Source organism: Eublepharis macularius, chromosome 3, assembly GCF_028583425.1.
Source record: "Eublepharis macularius isolate TG4126 chromosome 3, MPM_Emac_v1.0, whole genome shotgun sequence".
In the NCBI taxonomy this organism is placed as follows: Eukaryota; Metazoa; Chordata; class Lepidosauria; order Squamata; family Eublepharidae; genus Eublepharis; species Eublepharis macularius.
In genome coordinates, this window is record NC_072792.1 from 175,297,333 (window position 1) to 175,314,732 (window position 17,400).

At 47.2% G+C, this 17,400-nt stretch overlaps 1 protein-coding gene across 1 annotated transcript in view; it reads left to right on the forward strand.

The window, feature by feature from the left end:
* The first annotated feature begins 386 nt into the window (after window positions 1–386).
* Window positions 387–17,400, forward strand: part of RAB30 (RAB30, member RAS oncogene family) — a 53,047-nt gene continuing 36,033 nt past the window's right edge. The window contains exon 1 of the mRNA XM_054974250.1: window positions 387–527. The gene's annotated coding sequence lies outside the window, so the exon portion shown is untranslated. The remainder of the gene's footprint in view (window positions 528–17,400) is intronic.

The following is a 17,400-nucleotide window of genomic DNA, read 5'->3' on the forward strand; positions in this document are numbered from 1 at the left end:
GCTTCCTGGGCACTGTAGTTTTTACCGTGCTTTTGGGTCATGGTTTCTAGCAAGAGGAGCCCTTTCATTGAACCACAATTCCCAGAAAGCCAGAGGAGGAGCTGGGAAAGATCCAATGAGCAGAGCTCTCTCCTTCCCTCTCCGCCTTTCTCCGGCTCCGCCCCGAAACCGAAAAGGATGATGTCATTGCAAAGCAAGGCGAAGGGCGGAGCGCTTTTTTCCTGCTGCGCCGCAATTCATTGTGCCAGGTCCCGCGTTCTGCGCATGCTCCTCCCCTTGGCTTTTGCGGCTTGCTTCCAGGGTAGCAGCGGCAGCAAGCGAGCCCGAGCAAAAGGGGGCGGGAGTGGGTGGGGAGGTGGGGAGGGGAAAGGGGGGGAGGAAAAAAAAAAAGCCCTCCACAGTTTGCATCCTCCGGGAGCTGCTGCCAGCATTGCCCTATCCATGTCTGAGTGACTCCCTTTGCAACCTGGGCTCTACTCGGTTGCTGTTCTTTGTAGGGGGGAAAGGGAGCCGCGATCCCAAACCAGGTGAGTGCCGCGATCGGGAGTTGGGCGGTGCTTTGTTGTGGTCGTCGTTTCTCTTTTTTTTTTTAAAAAAAAATAATGCATCAAGTTGCCTTCTCCAAATCGGAAACGTGCTTCCATTGGGGGTGGGCTTGAGGGGTGGCAGAAGCTTTGTCTCCCGTTCCTCCCATTCCCCTTGCGTGCAGCATGCAGTCACCCGACACAAAATCATCAAGACGATCAGCAGGATTCGGGTCGAGCAGCGCCTTCAACTCTATTTCCAGGCTATGAGTTGGAGAGCCGGAGCTCCCTTCTTCAGATATACCCTGCAAAGCTTGCTGGTCTCTCAGGTGCTCCTGGACTTGCTCTTCTACTGCGGACCAACGCTGCTACCCACCTGAAATGAGGAGGATCGCGCTCCTTAATTTGTTTCAGATTTCTCTCTAAACCCGAAGTTGTGCAAGCCCAGCTCTTTTTAGCCCCCACCCCAGGCCTTTTCTTTCCAGGGAGGGAGAGCGATTCCATGTGCAAAATCCGCCCCCCCCCCATGGACTTGCTTGCAGACTGCTTTCTCCTCCCCACCCCTCCCTTTCTCCGCTCTTCCCTTCCCAGTTGTTGGGATATGCGTCTGGGCGAATGAAGAGCAAGATTTGAGAACAGCAGTGCTTTAAAGACCAGCTAGATTTCCAGGGCAAAAGCTTTTGAGAATCAAAGCTCCCTTCTTCAGATAAACCTTGGTGCTCTAGTTGGTCTTTAAGGTGCCACTGGACCCGAAAGCTTCCTCTTCGGCTGCAGTCCACCAGAGCGACCCACCTGAAACTATCTTTCCGGGCGGATGAAGGAAATAATACAATTATTGATTAGGCATCCTTGGGGTGGGGGGTTCTGTTTGATAGGCAGAATGACCCATTGATTGTTCTTTCTGGGAGAAAGTCGCCTGACTTCATGCAGGCTTTGAAGGGCTTGAGTGAGGCCGGGCACACGCTCTGCTCTCATCCCTCTGTTTGGAAGATCAAATAGAGGGTATGTTTTCCAGATGTCAGAAACGTTTTTCGGAGCCAGTGACGTTCCTTCCTATTCCTTGCCTGTCTTTTGAAAAAGATGACATAAGTCGCCAGCCTGTTTGCCATTAAAACCCATGTCAGCCCCCGACAGCCCCTGTATCCTAGGTATCTTCTAAGCCCTGCCAAGTTTAATAGGACTCGAGTAATCTTGGGTGTACTTTTGTTGAAGGAAGCCTAGCTGGATAAAATGAGACTGACATCCATCAAATAAACGTGCCGGCTGCAAGAGACACTTTTAAGATGCTTGTAAAAAAGCACTCCAAAGCAGACATACTAGGGAGTAACTCTGTCTGAAGAAACTTGCCTACGATTCCGCAGAAGCAGAATATCTTTTGCACCCTCTTCTCCACCCCCCCCCCCCGTTGTTAATGCGCTTGAAATCTGTACGAACTTTGGTCACACGTTAGTAACAGATTCCAAACAGCAATGTGCAAGTCATACGTTGTCACGGGATCGCTTATCCTGGAATGTTTTCTCTCCCTCCTCCCCATGAAAGTATGCCTAAATGCTGTTTTCCTTAATGCTGTCAAGATGCGAAGGGAGATGGACGATCCTGGGAATTTGATGAGAGATGCCTGATTGGTGAGGGAAAGGCAAATATTAACACAACAAAGGCCTCGGGCGGCTCATTCTTTCTCCTGGATTTATTGGCTTGTTACAAAAGAGCAAAAGGTTCTTCTTCACCCCCTTCTGCTGCTGAATTGCCCAGGAGCTGGACTTTGTAGCCTGATCTTGCGCGTGTTGACTTGGGAGTGTCCCACAGCACTCCCGTGTGCATGCACATAGGATTGTCGTCTCTGCTTGTGGGTATGTTTCAGATTCTTTTGTTTGTATGGGTAGAGCGACGCACAACTTGCAGTGCTTTGAACAGTTGGCTGGTTGCATAACCTCTGTGTTCATAGGCATGTATTTTACTGGAGGAGTGTTATAGGTTTCCCCCCAGTATCAAAGGCAGGGAATGGGCAGTATTTTTCAAACTCTTTTACTGGATAGTCTTTTCTGCCGTTTCCTGCTTGCATAGTGAGGAGTCAGTGAACTTAGAACTGGCAGACAACTGTTAAGCTGGCTACAGAGAGAGAGAAAGAGAGAGAGTCAGTCCTTGGTTCAAATCTTGCCTCAAGCACAGAACTCGCTAGATGGCAAGCTGTGGTCTCTTGGTCACACTGCATATATAGGGATCATCATAATGGTTAAGTGGTTGGGCTGTGAATCAGCACTCTGCTGGTTCAAATTCCGCTACTGCCATGAGCGCAGTAGGTAGCTTTGATTAAGCCACTCCTCTCAGCCACAGCTCCCCCGCTGAATTTTGGGGCTAATAACAACACTCACTTTGTTCGCTGTTTTGAGTGGGGCGATAATCTGCGGTATATGAGCACAGTTATTATTATAGGAGCTGCCGTAGCATATTGGTTAAGTGGTTGGGCTGTGAGTCAGCACTCTGGTGGTTCGAATCCCACTACTGCCATGAACTCAGGGGGTGGCCTTGGGTCAGCCACTCCTCTCAGCCCCGGCTGCATTGTGGGGATAATAATAACACTGACTTTCTTTACCATTCCGAGTGGGGTCCTAATCAGTCCAGAAGAGCGGTATATAAGCACAGTTATTATTATTAAAGTGAAACATGTTTTGATGTTTGTGCCGCACGGATGCCTATCTTGTGACAACCAGAAACATGCAGACCAAGTGGGTGAATGCTCTCCCTTTTAACATGTTATGATTCCCATAGGCAATGCTGGCTTAGCAAAGGCTTTCCCCCATCGCATGCATTGTGTCAGTCACATCTGAATTGGCCCTCGATCACCTGCATTTCCATTGATATTAGAGGAAGTTACAATTGGAGGCTGCAACAAGGTTGGTGCCTTGATTGCACACTGACCTGGAAACAGATCCTGTTGGTTTCAAGCCAAGCAGCCACAACTTCATGCCAGAACACATGCTTTGCATGCACCAAGTTCCCAGTTCAGTTCCCGGCTTCTCTGGTTGAAGGGTCTTTGGTAACAGGGCTGGGAAGAGAACTTCAGATCTTGGAGAACCGCTGACAGAAGTGGACCAAGGCAGCTTTGTAGATCGAGAATGTAGCCCATTATCCATGCAAGGAAATCCGTAGGGCTGAGTGTCCAACAAATGCATTTGTTCGGGGCAGTCCTATCCTGAAAGCTTGCTTCAGCCAAAGTCCATTGATTTCAGTGAGTTCAGACTGGAGGAACGGGGTGTAGGACTCAGATGTGCTCAGTCTTGTGCATCTGATGAAGTGAGCTGTGAGTCACGAAAGCGTATGCTGGGATAAATATAGTTAGCCTCTGAGGTGTCCCTGGAGGCCTGTTTTGTTTTTCTAAGCCTCTATAATGCCTATAACGGTTCTCGACCCCCTTCCACTTTCTCCCCAGATTCCTGATCCTTCACAGATCTGCCGTGCCCTCCCTTTCTGCCCATACCTCCTTACACGACACAGGCTGTGGTCTTCCCTCCAGCCTTCTTGAAGCCTTGCTGCGCCCATAAACAGCTTTGTCTGTTCTCTTTTGCTCTCTCTTAGAGGCTTGCTGTTTTTTTGCTCCCGTTTCTTTCAAAAATGCCGAGGGCTTTGGTAGCATCATGTAAGACGAAACGTCAACCCCAGTCAATTGACGTCTGAAGCAGGGTTTCCTTGAAATCTCTGGGCCTCCAGGGGCTATCTGGATTGAACAGTCCGATCCTACGGACTCAGCAGTACACCCCACCACATTTAATGGGACTTGTTTCTGCATAAATGCGTATAGGATTGGGCTACGTGTGTGTTTTTTTTGTAGGCCAGATTTTGTTTTGTCAGTTTTGGCACAAACTTCTCTTGCTTCCAAGGACTTGAGCTTTGATTTTGAGGCTCCTGAGCTGTTCTATAAGTCTTTTCTCTGCTGCTGCACGGTTTTATTCCTGCCTTTGCCTTCTTTAACTGACACTGTTTTGTCCTCTGGCAAACTTTCTTTGGAATTGCGTTTGCTAAAGGGCTGCATGACCTGAGTTCCACATGAACGATGACCACCCCCCCTCCCTGTTCCTTTGAATCTGCACGTTTGGAAACACTGACACAATGGCCATGTTGTGGCACATCCCATTTGATATCCTTTTTATCTGGCGTGTGCAATCCTTGGGGGGGATAAACATTCTTCGCCACAACCTCCTTGCCTTTATGTTTTATCGGATCTCCTTTCCTTCCTCTCCCATTGTTGTTAAAGGAGAATAACAGTCCAACGGCGCCCCAGGCCCCTTCTCTTTTTCCTGCATTTAAAAAACTTCTTTTGTGCCTGGAATTGCATTTTTATACACCCTCCCCCAGTTCTTGACCGGGTGGTGGGGGGCGTGAGCATTGTCACAATGTTTCCTGTGTTGGCTGTAAAACTGGAGGTTTTTATAGACTTGATTTTGTTGGCTCTGTTGAAGAAGCTTTGGATCTGCCTCCTGAAAAGTATGCACTGGGGGCTTCCTTGGCAGATTGGTGATATGTGAGTTATGAGAAAACTATGCAAGGACTTTAGGAAGAATGGGTGTGTTGTGGCGTCAGATCCGAATATAGCATTTCTGCAGCATACGTTCTCTGTAGGCCCTTAATAGTTATTTTGCGTTATTGCAGCCATGTTTACTTTGCGTTGATAACTCTTGATCTTGGGGATCTGGGAAGGGCCGCAGTAGCTTTATGAAAGAAATCAGAAATTTCCCTCTTGGTCTGCAGTCCTGTGCACGTGTGCGTTGGTGTACATCCCGTGGGACTGGCGTCTTCATAGGATATTTTTTTTCCTGCAAAGCATAGGAAAATGGTATGTTCCTACAATAGAGCTTATCTTTAAGAGACGCCTCCCTTCTGCATCTGTCGTGGTCTACCAGTGCAGAACTATAACTGGAAGCATAGGGAGAGGCCATGGCTCAGTGGAAGAGTGTCTGCTTGGCATGCAGAAGGTCCCAGGTTCAATCCCCGCCAGAAGTGAAAGTCATCTAGCTGAGAGACCCTGGCGAGCTGCTGCCAGTCAGAGTAGACAATACCGACCTTGATGGACCAATGGTCTGATTCAGTTTGAGGCAGCTGCACATGTGCATGTGTAAGCATCTCCACGTGCATCAGAGGTAGATGCTCATCTGCACTGGATGTGTTGTTGGAGGCAAATGCGCCCACACCGTTGGGCTCAGTTTTTATTGGAGTGCTGCCAGCCCTGGATTGGTGCTGCATTGGGACTGTTGGCATCTCCTGGACGTTCGGGGGATGTCAGCTGGACAGACTTAGCAGCATCCTGGAACGAGTCCCCTTCCACCTCGTTCACGAGCCAGTTAAGCAGGGCTTCTGGGCTTTAAGCCAGTTTGCCTGACTGATTTCAATAAGTCGAAACGCGACGGTGAAAATGATTTGCCAGTTCAGCGTACAAATAACTCATACGTCAAAATTCCAGTTCTGGACGTTCAGAATATTTGAAGAACATGGGGAAAGAAACCATTGAGTGGGAGAAAGCCACTGAGCTTTCTAAAAAGAAGAAAGGGTCTTTGTATAATAAATACATACAATTTAGAGATCAACAATATTTATGAACAAGGCATGGGATGGAGGAAATCCCTGATGCTTGTTCACTTGCCCTTCCTCATATAGGACTAGCACCTTGTCAAGGAACTCAAAACCCTTTTCCAGGCTAATCTAGTTCTTCCAGTCTGATGTGCATCTGCTTAAGGTGACACGAGTAGTTAAGCTGTGACTTCTGTTTGCAAGGGACAGGGCCTACAACAAACCTAGAAGATTTACAGGGGGCTGACTCAGGTCCTCTTCATATGATGTCTGCTTGATTAGTGGTAAAGTTTTTACCTGGGTGACCATTAGCAAGGATGTAAATCGCTGCATAAAGATCCAAGAGTTACAGGATCTAGCCCTTGTAGTTTCTTGAACAGACAAACACATTAGTCGGTCATACCGTCAGCAAAAATATAGGAATCTGGTGGTTTCCAGGGGGGCTTTTTACTAACCCCCAGTTGTGCTTTCTTCTTCTAAGGTGAATGCTTAACTAGCTGAATAATTCCTTTGCTGCAAGGAGATACAGGCTGCTGCCAGTCGTACATAATCTTAGCTGCAACTAAGTAATGGTCTGTCTGTTTCTTTAAACTGCGTAATGTCAAATTAAGCTACAAGCTAAGCAGGGTTTGCTTGTTTAGTAATTGGATGAGAAGCCTCCCAACAAAGACCAGGGTTGCAGAGGCAGGCAATGGCAAACCATCTCTGTTAGTCTCTTGCCATGAAAACCCCTGCAGGGGTCGCCATAGGTCAGCTATGACTTGAAGGCACCATCTACCATCAACATTGAATTTTTTCAGTGTTGGGCCATGGGCAGCAACGGCTAGAGCAGTTATCCCAAATACGTTGCCCACTGATGTGTTTCCTGGTGCCCAGTTATTACTTGCCCAAATCACGTCTATCCTAAAGCCTACGGCTAATTCTTGCTTACCTTCACCTTACTGGATTGGAGGAGGCATCTCCATTGGGTTTTCAGGGAGCTTCTCTTTGGAAATAGCTGCCTCCATCATAGGAAGACGCTTGGGACCTTCTGATACTTTGTGATTGCTCCCCTGCAACGGCAGTCATTTTGTGGCTGTGCCTGCAGTACTTTCAGAGGTTCAATCTGCACATTTTGTCCTTGCCACAGGGGGCCCTAGCATACAGACCTTGGTTCACGTCTTGGCTAGGAATTATGTAAAGGTTTCAGATGCCGGAGACAGTGCATTAAAAGGCCTTGCATATGTAAGTGGCTTGCAAAATTAGATTTGTTAGCGTATGGTGGTACAACCACCATATTGGTAGATGACATCTGTCTGTCTATAGCCCTCCTTTCCTCTTGGCTCTAGGCGGCTGCTGATAATGGCACTTGGTATGGCTCATTCCAAGTAATTAGTTTATTTTAAAGTATTTTAGGGGGCTTTCCAAACATGTAAAGCGACTTGCAGTGTTTCGAAACCACCCAAGATAAAAATCGTGAAGTAGAACTAGTAGACGAGCCAACTGAAGACTGTTAAATCGACCAGTTTGAGTTTCAAGGGGATTCATTCTGAAACCCAGGGGCCACTGGTGTAAAAGCCCAGCTTCCTGCTTTTAGTGTTGCGGCTGATGGAACAAGGTGCGGTTGTTGTCCCCATTGCTGCCTTCTGCCAGCTGCTCACACCCCAGGGTAGGTGGCAGCCAGTCAAAGTCATGTAGGCTGAAGTCCAAAGGGAAAGTGATGGCTGGTAGTTTGGTGTAGAGGGAATCCCTGGTGGCATTTTATTGGCCAGGGCCACCAGACTGAAGGTGACGTGACCTGTCAAGTCGCGTCAGACTTATGGCAACCCCACATGGTGTTTTCAAGGCAAGAGATGAGGAGAGGGGGTTTGCCATTGCCTTCCTCTTGCCTAGCAACCCCGTTGGTACTTGGTGGTCTCCCATCCAAGTATTAACCAGGGCCAATCCTGCTTAGCTTTTGAGCTCTGGTGAGATTGAGCTAGACTGGGCTGTCTAGGCTGCCACCATTTGTCCTACACCTAATAGCCTGCTAGTCGGGTCCTAGCTGAAGAGTCTGTAGTTCTGCCCTTCAACCAGCCGTCTTGGTGGTAGAGAGAGCTGGACTCTGATTCACTATTTAAGCCTGAACTCTTTTCTGCCGTTGAAGAAAAGCAAGCGGCAAGGGAGCATCCGGGCAAAGGACTCCCATGGCGGCTGGAGAAGGCGAGGAAGCCGTTAGCAATGAATTGCAGGGCGAGGTTTCAGTGAACGAGTAGCAGAATCTGGTTTACCCATGGGAAGGGTCGAGATAAGGAACCAAGAGGCAGGTAGAGGGTAAGATGCACAGCAGTGTTTTCTCAACCAGTGTCCCACAGAACCCTGCAGTTCTGCAGGACATTGTCAGGAGTTCCAGGATAAATTTTTCTTTGACAATTTTCAAATATCCCTCAGGGTTATTAATAGGCATCTCAGGTCTCCTGATGTGGGCAGGGGATCCCCTGCTCTGCTCCATCTTTCACCTGCTGTCACCACTCGCCTGGCCAGTGGAGGGAAGGAGGCATGGGGATAAGCTTCCCGGGGTGTTGTGACATCACTTCCTGGGAGTGACGTCATTGTGCCACCCCGATAGCGCTCCCACGCTTTGCAGTGGGCTGATTTGCGTCTCAAATGGGCTGAATTGTGCACGCTCTCAAACTTGTGTGATGACATCACTTCCCAGAAGTGACATCATAGTGCGAAAGTGCAGACAAGGTGAGTGCTGCTCCCCTCCTACCTCCTCCTTTTTCTGGTCTGTAAACATTTCATAGGTTCCTGCATGGAAAAAGTTAGACTTCTTCAGGATTTGAAAAAATAATTTAGGGGTTCTTCCTTGGAAAAAGGGTTTGGAAACACTTATGTATAGGGACAAATAGCTGGTGTTCAGTCTGTTTCCTCCCCTCTGGCTTCCCATCTGGCTACCAGTCTAACTCTAGATTTAGCTCTTTATTAAACATTTAAACCTCTTCCTTTTGGTAGAGAGTACCCCAATGGCAGAAGGTGCTTCTCTTGGTCTCCCCTCTTTACGTGGCTCATTCCAAACTGTTTGTTCTCAGCTTTTCTGCACGTGGCTCCTGCATTACATACCAGATTACCGGTGGCAGTCCTGAAAGCCCCACCGTCTGTGGCCTGTCACGAGACCATTCCATTTCAGCAGGCTTTCTCTTAAGGGGCAGATTTTCAGCTGTAAGTATATTCATTGTCCCTGGCAGGCACCCAATTAGACGGTGCTTTCTTTGTAAGCTTTGTGATTTTTACCCTACAGATTTTAATGTCTATGTATATTTTTAACAGTGTTTTGTTTGCCTACCATCATGTTTGCAAGCTGCTTTGGGTCACATTGGAAAAGCAGGATATAAATTTTAATCCAATAAAACACCTTCAAGAACAACTGCAGTAATCTGCTGATAAAGGTTACAGTTTATAGGAGGCCATGAAATAATGAACCCCTGTGTGTTGATTGTAGTGGACATAGATTGGAGCATCTCCATATTGGATTGCCCTGTAAGTCAGTTGGCATATGTATGATAAAACAGCCTTTCTAAAAGCTGCCAAGAAAGGTGTCAAAGAATTTTCCTGGGAGGAAAATCCATAGTCTTGGAGTGTAAGAACTTCCCCTTGTTAGGCATTTTAGCAAATTCCTCCTTTGTGAGCCAAGACACACTTAACAGAGGCTTTGGCAAAGCTCTCCATTTATTATGCTTTTAGCTACTCGCTCCAAGATGTGGGCAAAGGATTTTCAATCCCCTTCTCTCCTCTTGCTTGTGCTGTGGAGAGCAACAGAGATGTTGGAGGAGCAGAGAAATAGTAGTAGAGTTGGTTGGAACTTGAAGTCTTTGAAAGTTTGTATTCCCGGTCCCTACTGCATTCTTCATTGGATGTCTTATGCTGTCTGATTACATTTTTTCTCCTCTTTCTTTATTCTGTAATCCACCTTGAGTCTCAGTGAGAAATGTGAGCTGTAATTCAGCTAAACAACTTCCGTCCGTCCGTCCGTCCGTCGATTTGCAGATGTCTTGTCCTGCATTAGCACTGTGCAGCAAGAACAAGATTTCCTGCTTGTTGCTTCGAGCAGAGTTCCTCCCAAATCGGATAACGAACCCAGAACAAACCGAGCTACCAGTCAAGATGAATGTCAGGCGTTTTGAAATTATAAGGCTGCCAACCTGATTGTCCAGGTTGAAGTAGTAACGTCATACTCAGTCCACTGCATGCTTAAAGCTCAAGGCTGTGTGTGGGCTGCGATTCCGTGCAAGAACGAGAGAAGCACAGGATGTGTTAGTTGCTGCAGATCTCTGCTTCTAAAGGATCTCAACTTTCCGCCTAGTTCTTAGGGTTCTCCTTGGAAGTGTTTGAATGGCCTTCTAGGAAACTTGCCTGGGTAGGTGTTGTGATCGTTGAGCCCACCGAATGAGATAAAGGATGTCTCAGTGAGCCGTTAAACGTCTAGTTTGCTCATTATTTTGCAGGCGCGTTTCCTGTCCGATTTGAACACCGCAATAGATACCACTGGATCGCAGTAGTAATAAATGGTTTCATTTAGATAATAAAGGGGGTGGGAGAAGAGAGGAATCTTTGTGGTGCCCCTTGAGATAAAGCAGCAGCCCCCTTAATGCCATCTTTTGGCAGTCTGTCCTCCAGGAAGAAGTGGGTCACTGCAGAATGGTAGTGTCCATCAAAGCCAACAAAAGAGAAGATAGATCTAGAAAACATCATCTGTGAACACCTGAAGGAAAACCACCACCTTGTCCAAGAATGGTCAAGTGTCTTATCCCAGAATCGTCTACTGGAGACTGCCCCCAAAGCTGCTGAGATCAGGAGTTGTCTTGCCGCAGTCTTCTGGAAGAATGTCTGGCAGATAGTAAAATATCTGCCAAATAAACAATGTAAATGAAGAAACATATGCAATTCTGTCTATATGGCTCATATTATTTCTGTTCAGGGTACTTTGGGGCAGAATTTTGCCTCTTTTTAAAGTGCAGGGAACTCTCAAACATATGTAAACATGGGAGAGGCCATGGTTCAGTGATATATCACCTATGGTAAGTCCTGGGTAGAATTTCAGCATCTCCAGTTAAAGAAGTACAGATGCTGGGGAAGTGTTTTCTCTGTCAGGAAAGCTGCTGCTAGTCAAAGAGCAGGCAATACTGAGCTAAGTGGACCAGCAGACAGACTGTGTAAAGTCTTCTGATCATATACTTCACCAAACGACTGTATTTGTTGCCTTGGAACATCTTTACAGTGATGAGACAAAGGGCATCTTTTAAAAAAAGGGCTTCTAGAAAATAATTTGGGGGGGGGGATTAGCATAGGAACAGATTATCTCGAAGTTTCCCTTTTCTTTCTTCCCTCCAACTTGTGATTTCATCCTGCAGTAAATAAGCTGCTCAGTGAATTATTTTATTTTTATTTATTTAACAAAATTTATGTCTTGCCTTTCTGCCCTCATGAGGGCCACCAAGGCAGTTAGTAAATGAAGACATACAAAACCAATAAAATCAACCAATACACAAAACCAATAAAATCAACCAATACACATCATTAAAACAGCTAAAACCAGAATTTAAAAACACTCAAAGACATAAAAAGAACAATTAAAATGATTAAAACATTGGGTGTGGAGGAGGGATGACATGTGCCAAACAAAATATAAAAGTCCACTGGCGGAAGAATGCAGCAGAAGGGGACAGATGAATCTTCCTTGGGAGAGAGTTCCGGTGTTTTGGTGCCACAACCAAGAAGGACCTCTCTTGGGTTGTCACCTGTGTAATCACAAAAAGCAGGGACACTTGAAGAGGGGCCTTCAAAGACGGGTGGCTTTGTAAGGGAGTAGGCGGACCTTCAGGGAGGCTAGTCCCAAAGACACATGAAGTGTGTGCCTGTGGGAGAGACAGTGCAACATCAGCAGAACCTGCCGTTTTAGTTTTGCCCTGAAGCTCTTTTTCAGCGCAAGCCTATGCAAAGTTACTCCAATCTAAGCCCATTGATTTCAGTGGGCTTAAACTGGAGTAACTCTGCATAGGATCGCACTATTTGAGGCTCTCCCTACAGAGCTGTGTTACATGAGTCACATGAAGCCACCTTGTACTAAATCAGATGCTTCGTATATTGAGGTCAGTACTGTCCACTCTGACTGGCAGCAGCTCTCCAGAGACTCAGGTTTTTTACATCACTTGATCCTTTTAACTGGAGATGCTGCGGATTGAACCTGGGACCTTCTGTATGCCAAACAGATGCGCTACCAACTTAGCTGCAGCCCCTCCCCATAAGAGTCTGAGGTGGACCTGTTGTGGTGCGAACCTGTTGGGTTTCAGATTGCAAAACAAGATTTTCACCGGCAGTTGCTCAGATCTTAGATCTTTTTTAATTCCAACCAATTGATTGTATTAATACAGGTATGTATTTAGATACAGCAGATGTTTAGTTCTGAATGTGTGTGTGTGTGTATCTGTGTTTTTATAAATGAGAAGAGGACTAGATGGGAAACTTCCCTGTGGTTATTGGTGTGTGGCTTTCTTACCCATTATTCCTTCGTTGTTACTCCTACAGGCTATTTATCAGTCCTACTCATCCCAGCTTCAGCTTTCTATGCTCCTCTAGCCCTTAAAACTCACACATGCGCACGCGCACGCTCTCCCACTTAATTCCTTGAGAAATGGTAAGAAAAGGTATAAACTGAAAACTGGTCAACGTCCACCACAGCAGACTGAACAAATTTTGGAATTTTATTCTTAAAAAGGAAGAATGATTGATTGCCAACAGGCTGGCACTTCTCTGGAAACAAAATCGGATAATATAGAGAGGTGCTGTAGCATAATGGTTAAGTAGGTGGGCTGCGAACCAGCACTCCGCTAATTTGACTCCCACGAAGGCCATGAGATCAGTAGGCGGTCTTAAGTAAGCCACTCCGCTCATCCCCAGTTCTTCAGCTATTTCCCTTCTCTACATTCCTCCTCAGAGGGTTTGTTAATTTCCTCCTTGCCTCCCCAAAGGTGAGGTGAAATTGACAGAGTCTTGTGGGAGGTGAAGAGGAAATTAACAAACCCTCTAAGCAGGGATCTTTGCCTGCTCTGTAGAGAGGGGAAATTGACAGAGTCTTTGCCTCTGTCTTTTTAAACTATGCTTCCTGGCTAGCCTTGCATCTCCCTTCACTTGAGCATCCTCGTGTAAGAGAGCTCATGTACAGAGACTCTTAGCGGAGGTTTGAACTAGGTTTCTCTTATGTTCTACCCGATCAATGTTGTGAGAGTGCGCCTCAAGCTACTACTTGGGGTGGGGGTGGGGGGCAAATACAGCAGTTTCTCAGCCCAGAGACCCGTTTTTAATCTTGGCAGAGCGGAAAGCAGAAAGCTGTGCTTTCTTGCAGAGAATGCCTCGCACAGGGTAATCGGCAGAAGCACGGCATGTCGTACACCAATGTGAACGGAAGTTCAATCGCCTTCCAAGAATTCTCCGTCCTGCTGGAGAAACAGAGCTGGAGAATGGCGTGCCAGCGCTCAAGTGGCCTGACGCAGGGGGGAGCTTTCGGGGGCTTTTTGCTTCTGGAACTTGGTTTTCAGAGCCTGGATGGGCACGAGGTGCGGCTCACGATGCTGAATGCAGCCCACTTCCCTTGCGTTGTGATTCGCTGGGTGCGTGACAGTCCTGGTCTTGGGTCCAGTCTAAACTTGATATTGGCAAGGCAAAAGCGCTTTCGAGGGGGGCGGGGCGAGCTTTGTGCTTGTCCAGCATCTTGTTTAAATTGGGCTGCAACCCTGGCACGCTGCTGCTTTGTGCAGGAAAGCAGCCCGGATTGAACAAGATGTTGCGGAAGTACAAAATTCCATGGCAAGCTGATTTTTGCCTTGCTAGCATTGTGTTTCAATCAAGCTTTCTGCAAGAAGGCCGTAGAAACAGGAGCTGCTGAGCCCTCAGTGGCTTATGGGCTACGTGCAGCCGATTTAGTCCAGGCCCGGTGTTTTTATCAAAGGTTGTGCAAAAAAAAGGCCGTTGCAGACTAGTGGCTAGGGTGCTGGACTTTGACCGGAGGGACATGGATTCCAGCACTCAACCCCCCCCCCCACCCTTTGAAACGCTCTGGATGATGTGGGCTGCACTCAGCCTAATCTACCTCAAAGGGTTGTTGTGAGGATAAAAGAAGGGAAGGAACCGATGGCCAAGGTCCTGAGCTCCTTGGTGGAAAGATGAGATGCAGGTGTGTTGGATGAAGTTGGTATAGAAGAGCTGGGAGATCCAGGATTTTACGGGGAGCCATTTGCAAAGGAGAGCGCTACAGAGCTGTCTGTATTTTGGACCCATTTGTTGAAAAAGGAAGCTGGATATCGTCTAATACCTGCAGTCTTAGCTGTACCGTACCTCTGACATGCTACCGATGCTTCTTTGTAAAATATCCAGAACTTTTTGCCGTTGTGCTACCATCAACCGCACTTCAGCAGCGCTGCGAAGTAAAGATGTGCTACCCATCAATGGCTACTCTTGCTTTGCTTTTTCTTTTTTGTAGAAGCAGTGGTGGGTCGCATTAAAACTGAGGGCAAATTGCTTGAATGCTACTGTGAAACTTTGGTCTTATTCAACAAAGGAGTCATGCTTGTTGTCATGCTTGTAGCAGCTGATCTTGTGATGTAGAATCTAGTTGCCAGACCTGCATGACAGCATCCTGAATAATGGCATTCCAGGAAGGGCAGACGTCCCCAGGGAGCTGTCTTGCACCCACCGGCTTTTCAAGTCCAGTCCACTTCCTGATGCTCCAGCCGTCTGGCAAGCGTCTGCCTAAATGGATGTCATTAGGAGACTTCCCTCTACCGATGGACCCATTTGCCCTGAGTAATTAATAACACTCTGGAAGCGCCTGCTTCGAAGCTAAGTTTTTATTGGTTGGATCCAAATTGGCAGGCGGCATGAAATCCCAGCTCCGAAGTCTGGTTGGCTAAGAATCCCAAATCAGAATTCTTCCTCTAAAAGTATCCTATTAGAAAAAGGTACATTTTCCTGTGGGGAGAGTCAAAAATTGCATTGCGTAGGAAATGTTGTCTGCTATGCTTCCTATCAAAATATAAGAATGTGGATGCTAATTTTGTAATCTGGTAACGCCCAGGTGAGCCTGTTCTTGTCTGATCTCAGAAGCTAAGCAGGGGCGACCTTGGTTAGTAAAATTGGATGGGAGACCTCCGAGGAAGGCCAGGGTTGCAGAGGCAGCCAATGTCAAACCACCTCTGTTAGTCTTTTGCCATGAAAACCCTGCCAGGGGTCGCCATAAGTCAGCTATGACTTGATGGCACTCTCCACATGCCACAACTCTTTGCAGTGTTAGGGCTGGCCAAGCAATTTTGATCAATGCAGGGTTAGAATAGAGAAGGTGGAACAGTCTTGTGTTGTTTTTGAGGTTGCCTGCATCTGTTAACTTTATTGCTCTGAGTACAAACTCGGGTTGCCAGCTCCAGTTTGAGAAGTTCCTGGAGATTTGGGGGTGGTGCCTGGAGAGGGTGGGGGTTAGAGAGGGAAAAGACCTCAACAGTGTATAATGCCATAGAGCTTCCCCCGCTCCGCCCTTTCCAAAGCAGACATTTTCTCCAGAGGAACTGTTCTGTGTGGCCTGAAGATCAGTTGCATTTCTGGGAAATCTCCAGCTACCACCTGGAGGATGGCAACCCAGTACAAACACCATTTGTTTTAAATGCTTTTCAGTTGTAGTTTGGTAAACTCAACTATAAGCCCATATGTTTAGAATAAATTTATTGGCTTTGAAGGGGGTGGGTGGGTAGAGGTGAGCTTGTGATAGAAGTTGCCAAACTCCAGGGGGAATCTGGAATGACAACAGATCTCCAGTCTATATAGATCAGTTCCTGTGAAGAAAATGGCAGCTCCGGAGGGCAAACTGTGCTGTACCATAGGTTCTAGCTGAAATTCCTCCCCAAATTCCCCCTTCCGCAGGCACCCCTCCTCAAATCTCCAGGAATTTCCCAGGTCAGAGTTGGCAGCCCTAGGAGAAGACCCTATATCCTGAAGGGGCAGGATACCAGGCCTGCACCCAGAGGATGACCACCATCTCTCCAAAGGAAAGCCCCATCTTAGAGGTGAAAGAGTCTTAAGACTTTGGTGGTGCTGAAGCAGAAACCTCAGAGGAGGGGATTTCAGCAAGTTTGTGTTGCTTACCGACCCATAGAAAGAAACAGATCTGGAAGGGACCCTAAGGATCATCTAGTCCAACCCCCTGCACAGTGCAGGAAGGGAGGAAACATCTCCAGGATTCTTGGCCAGTTTGGGCTGGAAGAAAATTCCCCAGACTGGTGATTGGCATTACCCTGGGCATATAAGAAAGGGCCTCGAGAGTTGAGCATCCCTTCCTGTCCTCCCTCTCCCGATCTGCCTAAATTCATGAGTAATAGAACTGGGCTTCTAGCCTCTTCTTAAATACCTCCAAAGATAGAGAGCCCACCACCTCCCGAGGAAGCCTGTTCCACTGAGGAATCGTTTTTAGGAAGTTCTTCCTAATGTTTAGCTGAAAACTCTTTTGCTTTAATTTTAACCTGTTGCTTCCGTCCCGACGCTCTGAGGCGACAGAAAACAACTCCATTCTATCCTTTATGCGACAGCCCTTCAAAAACTGGAAGATAGTTATCATATCAATTCTCACCTATATCGAAGCTTCTGGGGTAGACTTGCTCATTGGTTCAGGCAACAACCTCTTTGGGGGGGGGGCACTGTGGCAGTCTTCGCCTTCCCACATTCAGTTGCAATGGGACCCATAACTGAAGCTTTCATCCTTAATCCTGAGGATGTTGGTTTGCCTTGGTACTATCCCCCCTTTTTTTTAAACCTGAAATTCAGGATTCTTAGCGATCTTGTAGATGCTGCACGTGTCGCCGGGGATGCTCTGCTGTATAATTTGCCGCACGATTGCAGCTCCGTGATAAATCATTGTCCCGGCTTCCAAAATCCATTTTGATGATAATTTTCACTCAAGGAAGCAGCCTGGCTCAAAGGGACTGAGCGATTATGGTAAAGGAGGGAAGGAGTGGTAAAATCATTGGGATTCCAGATGTGTCCCACCCTTACGCTGTGCATTTCTTTGAGGGTTCCCCCCTCCCTTCCAGCATTAAGCACAAGTCTCAAGGCGATCTCCTGCCAAGGAAAGTCGACAGAGCTCAGTTTTGACCCTTAAGGCAGCCAGCTGTGAACCGCCTGAAGTGCATTGGCTGTATCATCCTGGCAACAAGTCTCTGCTGAAGGCTGTGATTTTTCTTCCTGTTGAGCTGCTGCAAAACCGTCACGTGGTCCAGCCCAGTAGAACCCTTGGTGGGCCGGCCTCCTGGTGTTTGAG